Source organism: Cornus florida, unplaced genomic scaffold (assembly GCF_030987335.1).
Source record: "Cornus florida cultivar Cherokee Brave unplaced genomic scaffold, ASM3098733v1 CherokeeBrave_3.0.0_Hap2_Chr04, whole genome shotgun sequence".
Classification (NCBI taxonomy): Eukaryota; Viridiplantae; Streptophyta; class Magnoliopsida; order Cornales; family Cornaceae; genus Cornus; species Cornus florida.
Window position 1 is genome coordinate 17,501,289 of NW_026775574.1, and position 13,737 is coordinate 17,515,025.

General features: G+C 41.9%; 1 long non-coding RNA gene across 1 annotated transcript; it reads right to left on the minus strand.

The window, feature by feature from the left end:
* Positions 1-2,612: 2,612 nt before the first annotated feature.
* LOC132302191 (uncharacterized) lies at positions 2,613-13,270 on the minus strand. The gene is made up of 2 exons (XR_009480762.1): positions 13,200-13,270; positions 2,613-3,039 (listed from the first exon to the last, which is right to left on the minus strand). It is a non-coding gene; the product is annotated as an uncharacterized LOC132302191 (long non-coding RNA).
* Positions 13,271-13,737: the final 467 nt, after the last annotated feature.

Sequence of the window (13,737 nt, forward strand, 5' to 3'; positions counted from 1 at the left end):
AAAATATAATAGCCTAATACCAATGTATTAGAATAAGTGAGAAAAAAATAAATAAAAAAAAAGAAAGAGGTTATTACACATAAATTACACGTGAGTGCAAGAAAAAAAAAAAATTTAAGATAAAACTGAAATAAATATATATATATATGATAGAATTTTGAAGAAAAAAATAGGTTTTAATTGTAGAAAGAGAATGCAAAAATTTTTTAAGATGACACAAAAAAATTTGAAGTATGAAAAGGAAAAGGAATAAAGATTTAAAGACGTTTTTAGAAACACATAATTTTAGGGGGATAATTTATAAATTTTATTGGGAATTTTATAAATATTTACAAATTATACGTTTAAAATAAAATAAAATTTAATAGATTCAAGAGAGAGAGGCTATTTTATTAATTTTAAGGGGGGGTATTTTATTAATTTCTACAAATTTATTAAAAAAAAAAAAAAAAACATTTCTAGTGGGCCAGCATGTGCCTACCCCTGCCTGAGAGTGGGGAAAAATGAATGGAAAAGCTTTATGGTGCTTATGCTCAGGCTACAACTGACTCAAGCCCGGCTCATTGGCTTAGTCTTGCAATAAGAGTGTTAGAGCTCGACTTAAGTTTCAAACTTTGTTTTCGAACTCAGCTCAAGCTGAAACTGAGTCAAGCTCGACTCGGTCTTGTAATAAGAGCATTCCAGCTCAACTTGAGTTCCAAACTTTGTTTTCGAACTCAACTCAATTATTTTCAAAAAATAAAAAAAGACTCACTCGAGCTGTGCTCAAAACTCATATAAATACACTTCACATACGCAAATACATTTATATATCATCATACATATTTGGGTTAGACGGGGCCTCATATATTTTCCTAACATTCGCAAATGCGAATATTTTTTTTTGACCTAAAGATGAATAACTAAATGAATCTTTTAGGCTATTCCTAAACATGCTCGTGAACAAAGAATGTTTGAGATTATCTCGTTTAATAAATAAGTTCAATATTTTTGTTTGAACTTAGTTCGTTAAGTAAATAAATTAACACAGACCGAGCTCAAAAAGAGTCCAACTCGAATAATTTACCAACGACTTGAGTATGCATTGCAAGTGGCCTCTTCTTTAATTAAATTTTGAGCCCGTCAATCATTAGAATTAATAATATTCTCTTTCATTAGACCATCTTAGAGATGGACTCGTGATGTAAATTGAAATCATATACTGGTATATACTGATGATAGGTCTTGCTATATACAGCATAAAACTAGAATATTAATCTCTAATGACAAATTACTAATAACCACAAGCATATTATATAAAGGACAGATAATGATATTTACATGCCACTAACCAGTCAAGATTCAAGAAGTCACTTTTGACTGGCATATGACAGAGGTCAGACAAGACGTGCTCTGTGTTGTGATTCTTTGAAGTGGTAAAAGATTGAGAAAAAATATTAGCCGTTTGATCAAAAGACTGATGTTACTGATCACAAAAAGATGGGAGACTGATCACATTGTGTTTTACACTTTACAGCTAGTTTGCTACTGTATATATAAAAGCTGCAGATAACAGAGTCTGTACTGTGTTACAAGTGCTTTTCCAAAACAGAGTTTGAAGAACTAAAAATAAAAATTAGTTGAAAAATTGCTGATAGCAGATACTGTACTGTGTTGTGATTCTTTGAAGTGGCAAAAGATTGAGAAAAAAACAATAGCCGTTTGATCAAAAGACTGAAGTTGCTGATCACAAAACAATGAAATTGGCTGAGTAGCGCTATCGAGCCAACCGTGCACCAACTCAGAGAAGAACACATTCCAACGTGGGCCGTCTTAAACACTTTGTGGGGCCACAATAATTTTAGTCATAAATAAGTCAGATTTACCTCATAACCTTAATGTTGTTTTAGTGAACTAACGTAAACATCTAAAACTACCTTTGACATGATTGAAATCTTCCACAACAATTTTTAATAATTTTTAATTGCAATACGTTTCTCAAATTGACCCGAAGCGGACAGAGAGGAGAAGAAGGAATAAAGAAAGGATGTGGCTAGTTGATGCGTTTGAATTGTACACGTCGTCGTTTCTCTTACCATGTGGAGCGGCAAATAAATGAAGGGAAAAAAATAAGAAACAGTGTGAGAATCTATGCTGATTCCAAAACCCTTCCTGCAAGACAACCGTTACATAAAACCCTAAATCAAGACATATCATATCGCTCCGAAGTTTTTATTCCAACACCGAATCATCACCTGTTCATGATTTGACTGATGGTTCTTCAATTGGAGCCCTAATTGAATTACATCTCACATTTTCGGCTTCAAATGGGCTGATTCAGATGGTTGGTAATAAGCTCCAAGCCTTTGTTGCTAAATTGGATGGTAAATTTAAGAATCATTTGTATTTATCTGATTAGTTTCCAGAAAATGTTTAATTAATTAGTTAAATTAGTATTTATCTGATTTTCAAGAAGAGATGGGCCAACTCATGTAGATTAAGGTACAAGCTAGACACAAAAACTGAATTAAAAAAGGGTGCACTCACCCACACCACATTAATGCCAAAAAAGGCCTACACATTAAAAAGAACTCGGTTTTAGCAGTAGTTTCAAACCACAAAAGAACACCAAATTACTGAATTAAAAAAGGCACAAAAACTGAATTAAAAAGGGTGCAAACTCACCCACACCACATCAATGCAAAAAAAGACTGTTCTTAGACATTAAAAAGAACTCAATTTCGGAGCACAAAAGAAAATCCAAATGCAAGTCCACTGATTAGTATCTTCTTTAAGTCAGAAGCACAACACAAATGATCTCCGTGACCAAACCCGAAACCCAAGAGCAAGCTGTAAGATTTGAAATTGAAATCGAGAGTGAAGATTTATTTATTTCAAAGAGAGGCCCATTAACACAACTTTTCTTCCAGCAATATCAACTTCTGAATTTCTAAGCCATCTGCATATATATCTGTGCCGCCCCCTTTCTATCTTAGCCGCACCTTGGATCTTTGGCCAGATCCAAGATCTGTTTGTCCAGATCTTGGATCGTCACCTCATCTGCGCGCAACAGATTAGCTAATATAAAAAAATAAAAACATAAAACAAAAAATATATATAAAGGGGAACTAAAGACATCTCAAACAAGCGAGGAAACCGGGCACGAGACCGACTACTGAAGATGCAAGGAATTCATTTTCATTTTCTCTCTCTAGAATTCTTATACTTCAACAGAATCATCCCCTTCTCTATCCATTACTTCTCATATTTATAGATACTTACAAACACTAATGGACTGCTAGATCTGGGCTCGTTCCTCTGTGGATTTTGGTCATCTTTGATGGGCTATTCGCGTTCGGCCCATATAACAGTATTTCTCTATGGGTTGGACCCAGCTGCTCGGACCGGATGCCATGTTCGAGGGTCATATCCGGCTCATGTCACTTCTGGCATCCTCAATTGCTCCCATAATTACTCCCTATTTAATAAGGGGGTAATTATAAAAGGCGTCTCATCGTGACGTTGACGGCTCGAGAAACTCTTATGGGGGAATGGGCGGTCGGATCCGGAATTAATGTTCCGGGATTCGATAAACTTCTCGCCTCCCTGACGCTTCGGCCCTCGGGTCCACTTCATCTTTATAAGGCTCTAGAATGCCACTTCATGCCTTTTTACCGTCTCCATCTCTCTCCATCATCAGTCAAATCTCTCGCTCATCTTTTTTAAACAGTGCTAAATTTCATCCGGTGAAATTCTTCAAGAGTCATTCTTCCAGCGATCTTGCAGTGCTCTTTGCTGCTTTCTACCCCAGAGGTTAGTCTTGTTCCTTTTTACTTTCGGTAGGCTTCTTTTTACTCTTTTAGATCCTTCATACGCTTTCACCATGGTTGTAGATCTAAATGTTCTCCGTATGAGACTTAGACTTCCTGACGACATCCAAGTTAGGGTTTGCCCTAAGGATGTTAATATTATGACCAGTGCCGGCCTTCTTCCCGGCGAGGTTTTATTTACTAACCTTCAACTAAATGTCGTTAGGTTCCCTCTGCATCCCTTTTTTAACTATGTTTTCAATAGACTGGGGATATCCCCTCTGCAGGTAAACCCAAATTTCCTTAGAATCATATCCGTTATATTATTACTGATTCGTGATAGAGGTCTGGATCTTAACCTCATAGATCTTCTTCTTTGCTATAAGGTCAGTAAGATCCGAGCTGAAGAGCCATTCTACCACCTTTACCCGATCGACAAGATGTCCATATGTAAGGATACAATCAAATCTGAAAAGGGTTGGAGGGATAACATTGTGGGTGTTAGTGGGGCCTGGTCTTCGCCGGCTGCAGAGGATTACCCAATCCCGAGCGCCTTTGGCGTCTGTTCTGTCTCCTCGTATAAGAAATTCAAATCTCATAAAAACGATTGTCCCTGCGAAACATGTGTTCCTCGCTTTTGTACTTTCTTATGTCGCTCCTTAGGCATACCTTGTGATGACTTGAACTACAGTGTTTGCAGGGATAGGAGTAATTACTTGAAGCAATACGTTCTGAACGATATTCCTTCTTGCTCAGACCTCCTCACTTCAGACAACCTTCTAGCGCTCTCATCCCTCGGCTATACAATGAGCATGCTTCAGATTTCTTCCTTTGGTAGGAGGAAAAATCCTCCTCCAGCCACTACTGCTGCTGGAGCAACCTCCTCTCCCGCATCAGCCTCTTCTTCAGCCACCATCTCTGACACTATCCCGAGTGTGGTGGTTATTGATCCTGTTGTTAGCACCCCTGCTACCAACCCGAGCGCATCTCCACAGATCACTACTACCCCTGCTGCTGTTGGGGGTGTTCAGGATAAAGAGCGAGGCAAAAGACCTCATCCTGACGGTGGAGTCAACCTCGAGGAGGAATCTCTTACAAGGAGGACCCGAGTTTCTGGGCCGAGCGCTCTCTTACATCGCCCAGTCAGAGCTCCTGCCCCCTTCGGGCCTGTTGCAGCTGCTGCCTCTGCTTCTGCTTCAGCTTCTGCCTCTGCTTCTACTCCTGTTTTACCACTATGGGCTCCTCGATACACCCGAACGGATGGGACGTTCGTGAAGCCGAACGAGACCATGATCAAGGATGGCCAGACCGCCATGGCGTACTATAGGAGCATGTGGACTCCAAAAGACCTTGAGGCAGCGAAGAGTCTGTCACAAAAGGATGTGTTCATCCGTTTTCCCCAATCTGCCATGGAGGTGACTTTTATTTTCTAACTCATGAATCTTTTCATAATATTTGCTCTTGCCTTCGTCCGACCAAGCGATGGGTTTAACCAGTATTCGTGCATATCTATGCAGACTTTGTTCAGTATGATGGCTATGCAGAAACAGGTGGAGATGGGGAACGCCAGGGCCCGTAAATTCTCTGATAGCCTGGATGTGGCTAATAAGGAAAACAAAGTTCTTGCCGACAAGAACACCGAGATATTGGCTCGGTTTGAAAAAGCTGAAAAAGAGAGAGATGCTCTGAAAAAGGAAAACGACTCTCTTCAGGATGAAAAAGATGCCCTTCAGCTTGAGAAGAGTGTCTGGCAGACTGAGCGCGATTCAATCAGAGATGAAAAGGTAAAGCTCCAGCGCCTTCTGGCTGACGAGCATTCTGCTCGGATGGCATTTGAGAAAAGAGCTCTGGACGAGCGCAACGCTCTGATTGACACCATTAGCAGAGTGAATGGTGGCATGTTGGCTCTTCATGCTCGGTTTTCAAGAGTTGGAGCTCTTAGATATGCTCAGGGATTCAGAGATGGTTTTTCCGACCGAGTTCCGGCTGAGGGCCAGACCAGTTCAACTCCGGATGAAATTGATAAGGATCTAGGGATTGACCCTCCGGGGGTTTATGTTGACCCAGAATCCACCGCAGCCGAGCACATATTTGATGAGTGTCAGGAGATTGCTTCCTCCAGGATCACTACAGCTCCTTCTACCGTTCAGCCTCTGATCGCTCTTCCTTCGTCAACTATGGTATCTCCCATAGTCACTGCTGATATTGGGCCCCAGCAGAACGACTCTGTTATTCATCTCGATTCCCCACCTCATGAGGGTGAGATGGCTAATGGGAACGAGGAGGCGAGTCAGCACAACCAGGAAGCCGACGGTACTGAGGCAGCTAGCTAGGGCTTTTCAGATCCCTCAATTTCATACTCTCGTGTAGTCATGTGATTTGAATGCTTCACTTTTTGTAACCTCGAAGCTTATTATGAATGAGACGATAAGACTTTTTGTACTATGCTTTGTTCAAACTCACTTTCAATACTTTTTCATATTGACTTTGCCGTGTGAGTGAGTGCTTGGCTTTTTTATTTTTAGCAAGTGTTTGGCGTTCGGCTCATGGTGCCAGCTGCCACTTATCTTGCTTAAGTGCCTGGCGCTCGGCTAGAATGCCACTTGCCACTTGGCTTTTTTACTTTTAGCAAGTGTTTGGCGTTCGGCTCATGGTGCCAGCTGCCACTTATCTTGCTTAAGTGTCTGGCGCTCGGTTAGAATGCCACTTGCCACTTGGCTTTTTTATTTTTAGCAAGTGTTTGGCATTTGGCTCATGGTGCCAGCTGCCACTTATCTTGCTTAAGTGCCTGGCGCTCGGCTAGAATGCCACTTGCCACTTGGCTATTTTACTTTTAGCAAGTGTTTGGCGTTCGGCTCATGGTGCCAGCTGCCACTTATCTTGCTTAAGTGCCTGGCGCTCGGCTAGAATGCCACTTGCCATTTGGCTTTTTTACTTTTAGCAAGTGTTTGGCGTTCGGCTCATGGTGCCAGCTGCCACTTATCTTGCTTAAGTGCCTGGCGCTCGGCTAGATTGCCACTTGCCACTTGGCTTTTTTTATTTTTTTCATTTTTTCATTTTTTTTTTTTTTTTAACCCCTTGAAAAGGAAAGCTATTTTTATAAATCTCAGGAATTTGCACGTTCATACGTACTTGATTGAAAACAAACAACATCCGATAAAACTGAAACTTAGCTTTTATTGATAGTACCTCTTCAGAGACGTAGCATTCCAGGGCTTGTTGACCAACCTTCCTGCCATGGTTTCTAATGTATATGCCCCATTCCCTATGACTTCTGCAATTCTGTATGGGCCTTCCCAGGGTGGCATCATTTTTTTGACTATTCCCACCTTTCTTTTCAGAACCAGATCGCAAGGGGCAAAATCTCTGTGTTTCACTCTTTTGTTGTGACTATTCGCCAATACTTGCTGGTATGATGCAAGCCTTATTGCTGCAGCGTCCCTCTTTTCATCTATCATATCGAGGTTCAATCTTAACATTCTGTCGTTCTGACTTTGACTCCATGTTAAGCTTCTGATAATTGGGACCAAGTGCTCAATCGGTATAACCGCCTCGGTTCCATACGCCATTGCAAACGGGTTCTCCCCAGTCGGCCGCCTTGGGGTGGTTCTGTAAGCCCATAGGACGTTCGGGAGTTCATCCAACCACTTCCCTTTATGGTCCTCCAGCTTCTTCTTCATGCAGGCGAAAATTGTTCTGTTTATAATTTCTGCTTGTCCATTGCCTGGGGATGACTTACTGCAGCCAACTTTTGATTAATTCCATACTCCTCCAGCAGCTCTCTTACTTGCTTGCTGTCGAGGTTCGTGCCATTATCCATGACTATTGACCTTGGAACGCCGAATCGGCAAATAATATGGCTCCAGATAAATCGTCTCACATGAGTCTGAGTCACGCTCGGATATGGTTCTGCTTCCACCCACTTAGTAAAGTAATCCGTGGCCAGTAACACATACTTGTTCTGAGCTCTCGCAGTTGGTAGAGGACCGACCACATCCATCCCCCATTGCGCGAAAGGCCATGGTGAGGCCATTACGTGCAATTCCTCAGGTGGTTGGTGGATCAATGGTCCATACCGTTGGCATTTATCGCACCTTCGAGAGAACTCCTCCGCATCTCTCGACATGTTCGGCCAGAAATACCTTTGTGTCATTATTTTGTGCGCTAACGATCTTCCCCCAGAATGATTTCCATATACGCCTTCATGAATAGCTCGCAACACCTGCCGAGCCTCTGTGGGGGTGACACATTTCAAGTATGGGCCAGAGTAGGATCTTCTGTACAGCTGGTTATGCATTATGGCGTACTTTGCAACATTCTGTTTGATTTTCCTAGCTTCATCCCTTTGCATAGGCAGAACGCCATCTCGAATATAAGTGATGATGGGGTCAATCCAACTCGGTTCATACGGTATGACATTGACTTGCCAAGGTTCAGAGTCTAAAGGTTCTTCAAAAATAGATGGCTGGGTCAGTATTCCTATTAGAATCACCCTCGCCAATGTCTCGCCAGAGCTCGAAGCACTACATGCTAACCGATCTGCATCTGCGTTATGTTCTCTCGGTAACTGTATGAATTCAATCTTTGCAAAGTCCTTGGCTTTATGCAGAACGGTAGAACGATATGCCTCCATCGTGTCATCCTTGGTCGCGTACTCACCATTTACCTGCCGAACAATCAACTGTGAGTCACTATAAACAATCAAACTTCTGACCTATAGCTCTCTGGCCGACTTTAGCCCATTCAGCAATGCCTTGTATTCCGCTTCATTATTGGTGGCTCGGAACTCAAGTCTGAGTGTTTAACTCAAAGAAGTACCCTCTGGGGTTTGCAGTTTAATCCCAATTCCTGCCCCCATCTGATTAGAGGAGCCATCCACATAAAGTTTCCAAGAGCCGCATCTAAGGTCTTCTTCCGTGCCCTTAGAGTCACATTCTAGCAGGAAATCGGCTACCGCTTGTCCTTTGACAGCCGTTCTCGGCTCATACGTTATGTCAAATGAGCTTAATTCTATGGCCCATTTTTTCATTTTGCCCGAGAGTTCTGGCTTGTGCATAAGCACTCTGATTGAAAAAGTTGTTACGACAGCTATAGGGTGGGATTCGAAATAATGCCTCAACTTTCTTTTTGCGTTTACGAGTGAAAGTATCACCCGTTCAGCCTTCGAGTACCTTCTTTCTGCCTCGGTCATCGTCTTACTGACATAAAACACCGGGTGTTGCACCCCTTCCTTGCAACGAATCAGAACGGCACTTGTCACAACACTAGATACTTCGAGATATAGATATAATTTCTCTTCTGGATCCGGGGTTGACAAGACTGGCGGATTCTGCATATATTCCTTCAAATGGGTTAATGCTTGTCGTTGTTCATCCCCCCAGACCTGTCTTCCATGACTCCGGATCGTGTCAAAGAATGGCTTGCAACGGTCTGACAACTTAGAAATGAATCGACTTAATGCAGCTATTCGTCCTGTGAGGGCTTGCACTTCTTTGATCGTCTTTGGCTCGGCATTCTTAATCAAAGCCTTTGCTTGAGCAGGGCTAGCTTCGATGCCTCTGTGATTGACCGGAACTCACTCCGAACGAGCACTTGGTTGAATTGAGCCTCATCCCATATCGCCTCAGCACATCAAATACATCTTGCAGGTGTTTCAGATGATCATCCTTCTTCCTACTCTTTACCACCATATCATCAATATAGGCTTCCACAATCTTTCCTATTTGATCCTTGAAAATTTTGCTAACAAGCCTTTGATAAGTTGCTCCCGCGTTTTTCAGTCCGAAAGGCATAACTTTGTAACAGTATGTCCCTCGCTCGGTAACGAAAGAAGTTTTTTCTTCATCTGCCGGGTCCATAGGGATATGATTATAACCTGAATAAGCGTCCAGAAAGGTTAAGCGCTCATACCCGGTGGTGGCATCCACCATTTGATCAATCTTAGGCAGCGGGAAGCTATCCTTCGGACAGGCTTTGTTCAAATTGGTGAAATCAATGCATATTCGCCATTTCCCATTCTTCTTCTGCACGACAACGACGTTGGACAACCAATCAGGATAGTGCACTTCTCTGATGAATCCCGCATCGAGCAGCCTATCAACCTCCTCGGCTATGATTTGGTTACGTTTTGGAGCAAACCTTCATTGCTTCTGCTTTACTGGTTTGAAATTGGGATTGACATTCAAGGAATGACAGGATACGGAGGGATTAATTCCAGGCATGTCCAGGTGACTCCATGCAAATACATCGGCATTGTGAGACAAGAAGTCAATCAGCTCCTGCTGCTCTTCCCTAGTCAGTCTTACTCTTACTCTGGTAGTTTGCTCTGGCTTGGACTGATCGATCTGCACATCCAGAAGGGGCTCTTGGGTCAAGTCAACTGGCTCCTCCACCCTATTCTGCTTGGGTGGAGGTTCCTGTAATTGCTATCTTGGGCTCGCCGAATGAATGGGCGCCTTCCCTTTCCCAGCATATTTTAGTGTGACAAAATAACACTCTTTGGCTGCAACCTGATCCCCATGAATGTCTATCACCTTATATCCGTCGGGTCCGAGGCACCTCATGACCTGATGCAGAGTTGAGGGCACACCTTGGACTCTGTGAATCCATCCTCTTCCCACCAGGAGATTGTACGAGGGGTGAATCTCCACAACCACAAAAGTTTCCATAAGAGCTCGTTCTGCAGCTTGAACTTCTACTTCCACCATACCGATGGGCTCCACCCTCTTACCATCAAATCCTAACAAGGGATTTCCAGTGGGCTTGAGCCTCTTTGGCTTAATCTCGAGCCGATCAAATGTGTCCCTCGGCATGACATTCGCACTACTTCGGGGATCGATCAGAACTCTGCGCACCAGGCAGTTCGCCACTGTCAAGCTGATTACCAACGGATCTTCATGGGGGATTTGAACACGCAGCAGGTCTGTCCTGTCGAACTTTATCTGTATCGATGTGATCTGTTGGTGCAGAGTATTCACACTGCTGACCCTTTTCTTCATCTGCGCCTGTCGTAGGCGCGTTTGGAGTAGCTCATCTGAATCTTCGCTGGGCTCGGGTCGACCGTGAATAGCATTGATTATACGAACTGGCTGTGAATTGTGGGAGCTTTGCTTCTGACTTCTTTTTACTTGCTCCATCGGTCGGTTCTGCTCTATCGCCGAGCCTTGGACATAACTCGCAAACTCCCCTCTAGCTATCAACATCTCCACTTGCCTTCTCAAATTCCTGCATTCGTTAGTCTGATGACCGAAATCGGAATAGAAAGCACAATGTTTAGTCTGATCCCTCTGTTCGAGGGGTTGCCTAATTGGCAGTGGTGGATGAAACTTATCTTTGTTCTCCTGATATAGCCTCGCCAGAGTGACCTTCAACGGAGTGATTAGCTCTTCCTCCCTGGACCTCTTTTCTGCCTTCCAGGAGGTCTGACGTTGCGGCTGAGCCTGCTTCTGCCTGATCTTTGCCTTGGACTTTTCCTCGGTCGACACGACCGACGGTGTCCGAGCATTGGCTACCTCCTCTTCTTCCAGGCACACAAAGCCATCGGCTCTTTCATTGAGTTCATCCATAGTCATCGGCGTGTTCACTACCAGACTGGTATGGAACGGAGTGCCACGTGTCATGGCCAACTTGAAGGCTTGAACCGCTGTAGAAGGGTGGCATTCAATCACCATACTCTTAGTGAGGTTAAACCTGGTGAGAAAAGCCTGGAGACGTTCATCTTTGTGCTGTTTCATTGTGAATAGGCTCGAGATATCCTTCGGCGGACGCTTGTTCCCATAGTCCTGGCTTATGAACCGATCGCACAGGTTCCGGAAGCTATCAATCAAGCCCCTAGGCAAGTTCTTGAACCAGCTAAGCGCCGGTCCGGCCAGACTTGTAGGGAAACATTTGCACATTAAAGAGTCGTTCTCCGTATTCAGAGCCATCTTCAACTGGATATGGTACACATGATCGATCGAATCTTGAGTAGATCTGAGCTTCGTGAGCGTGAATTTTTCAGATCTGGACTCGAATTCTCCGAGTTATGCTTACGGTTTACGAGATCTGAATTCTCCGAATTCCAAATCCATCAGATCCGGCCACAATCGAACAACTCGTTGTTGCGTAGATCTGAAGCCACTTCCGTCAAAGCAACAGAACTAAAATTCCTCCAGAATAGGTCACAATCTCTCAGATCTGGATCCAACTCCCGAAGATCGAGTTTCGTCTTCACGAATTGGTCTGAATCCACGCGATATTGATCAATGATCAATCAATCTTCAACGCTTCCCACAGACGGCGCCAATTGAAGATGCAAGGAATTCATTTCCATTTTCTCTCTCTAGAATTCTTACACTTCAACAGAATCATCCCCTTCTCTATCCATTACTTCTCATATTTATAGATACTTACAAACACTAATGGATTGCTAGATCTGGGCTCGTTCCTCTGTGGGTTTTGGTCATCTTTGATGGGCTATTCGCGTTCGGCCCATATGGCAGTATTTCTCTATGGGCTGGACCCAGCTGCTCGGACCGGATGCCATGTTCGCGGGTCATATCCGGCCCATGTCACTTCTGGCATCCTCAACTACTAACACCGAACTGCCAACGATATAACTGGTGGATATGCATGTTGAACTTCAGATCCTTCATCTCTCACTAAACCCATTCTCTATATGAAATATAAAAGGAAACGCCAATTGACATGATCATATCGCTGGCATCCAAGCTCATTAGCCAATAGTACTAAATACAAAATTTGCCTCTTCCGAGAACTATTTTAAGAATCTAAAACAACTCTACAAACCACAATTTAAAACTTATAACCGAACTTTTTCCACTAATTTGTATTAAACTAAAAAAGAAAGTATCAAATTTCCAGCCAATAAATTGAAGGAAAGGAAAGAAAAAAGAGTTAAACGAATTCCATATGGGTCTGTAGTAACTGTAGATTTTGCTAACATCTCACGCACTCAAGTATAAATGTTAAAGCACCACGTGTCCATAACCTTTTTATTTATTTATTTTAATAAAATGACTAAAAGCTTAATTATTATTGTGTTTATGGGGTTCCTTACATTTGTTTACATAGATCGTGTGCATGCAATTTGGCGATCTGATCACACTTAAGAACTCATTTAAAGGATAAAGTAAAAAAGGCCTTTTAACTTTAAGATTATTTGCAATATGAAATTAAAGTAACTTGTTATAATGGTACAAATATTGATCTATCTATTCAATGTAAAGCAACAATTAATGATGCAATATGAAATTAAAGTAACTTGTTATAATGGTACAAATATTGATCTATCTATTCAATGAAAAGCAACAATTAATGAAGTGTTTATCAAATACATGAGGGAAAAAATAAAAGTTTAGTATTAAGATGTGCCAATAATACAAAAAGTAAAATGCATTAAAAAATACGTACCTTCGTAAATTTTGCCCATATCACCCAATCCTGAACTCCTTTTTTGTCATTGAAATTTTTTGTCTTACCTAAATTATAACGATCCACGGAATAAAATATTTAAGAACTTGATATTAATACTTATAATTACTAATAAGTATTTACTAATAATAGCTTATGATGGCATAAAATTGGAATATTGATATGTAATAACAAGAAGCGCAGTGAACGGCACTAACAAAATCCAGTACCAAAAACACAGTGTGTATATATATATATATATATATATATATCAGATCTAATTAGGAAAGCAAAGAAAAGCTTACTGTTGCCACGCAGAAATATGATGATAGAATAGTATTTTATAAAGTGAAGATTACACTCCCAATATTAGTATTTGTTTCAAATTTTTAATCTGTTTACACCCCAAATACCCTCAAATTCTGTCGATTTTTCTAGTATTTCTGAAATTTCCATTGAAATCTCATAAATCCCATTTGTTTTAAAATTCCATTGAAATCCCATCGTTACAAACAGCGTAAATCTGATCAACAGATCT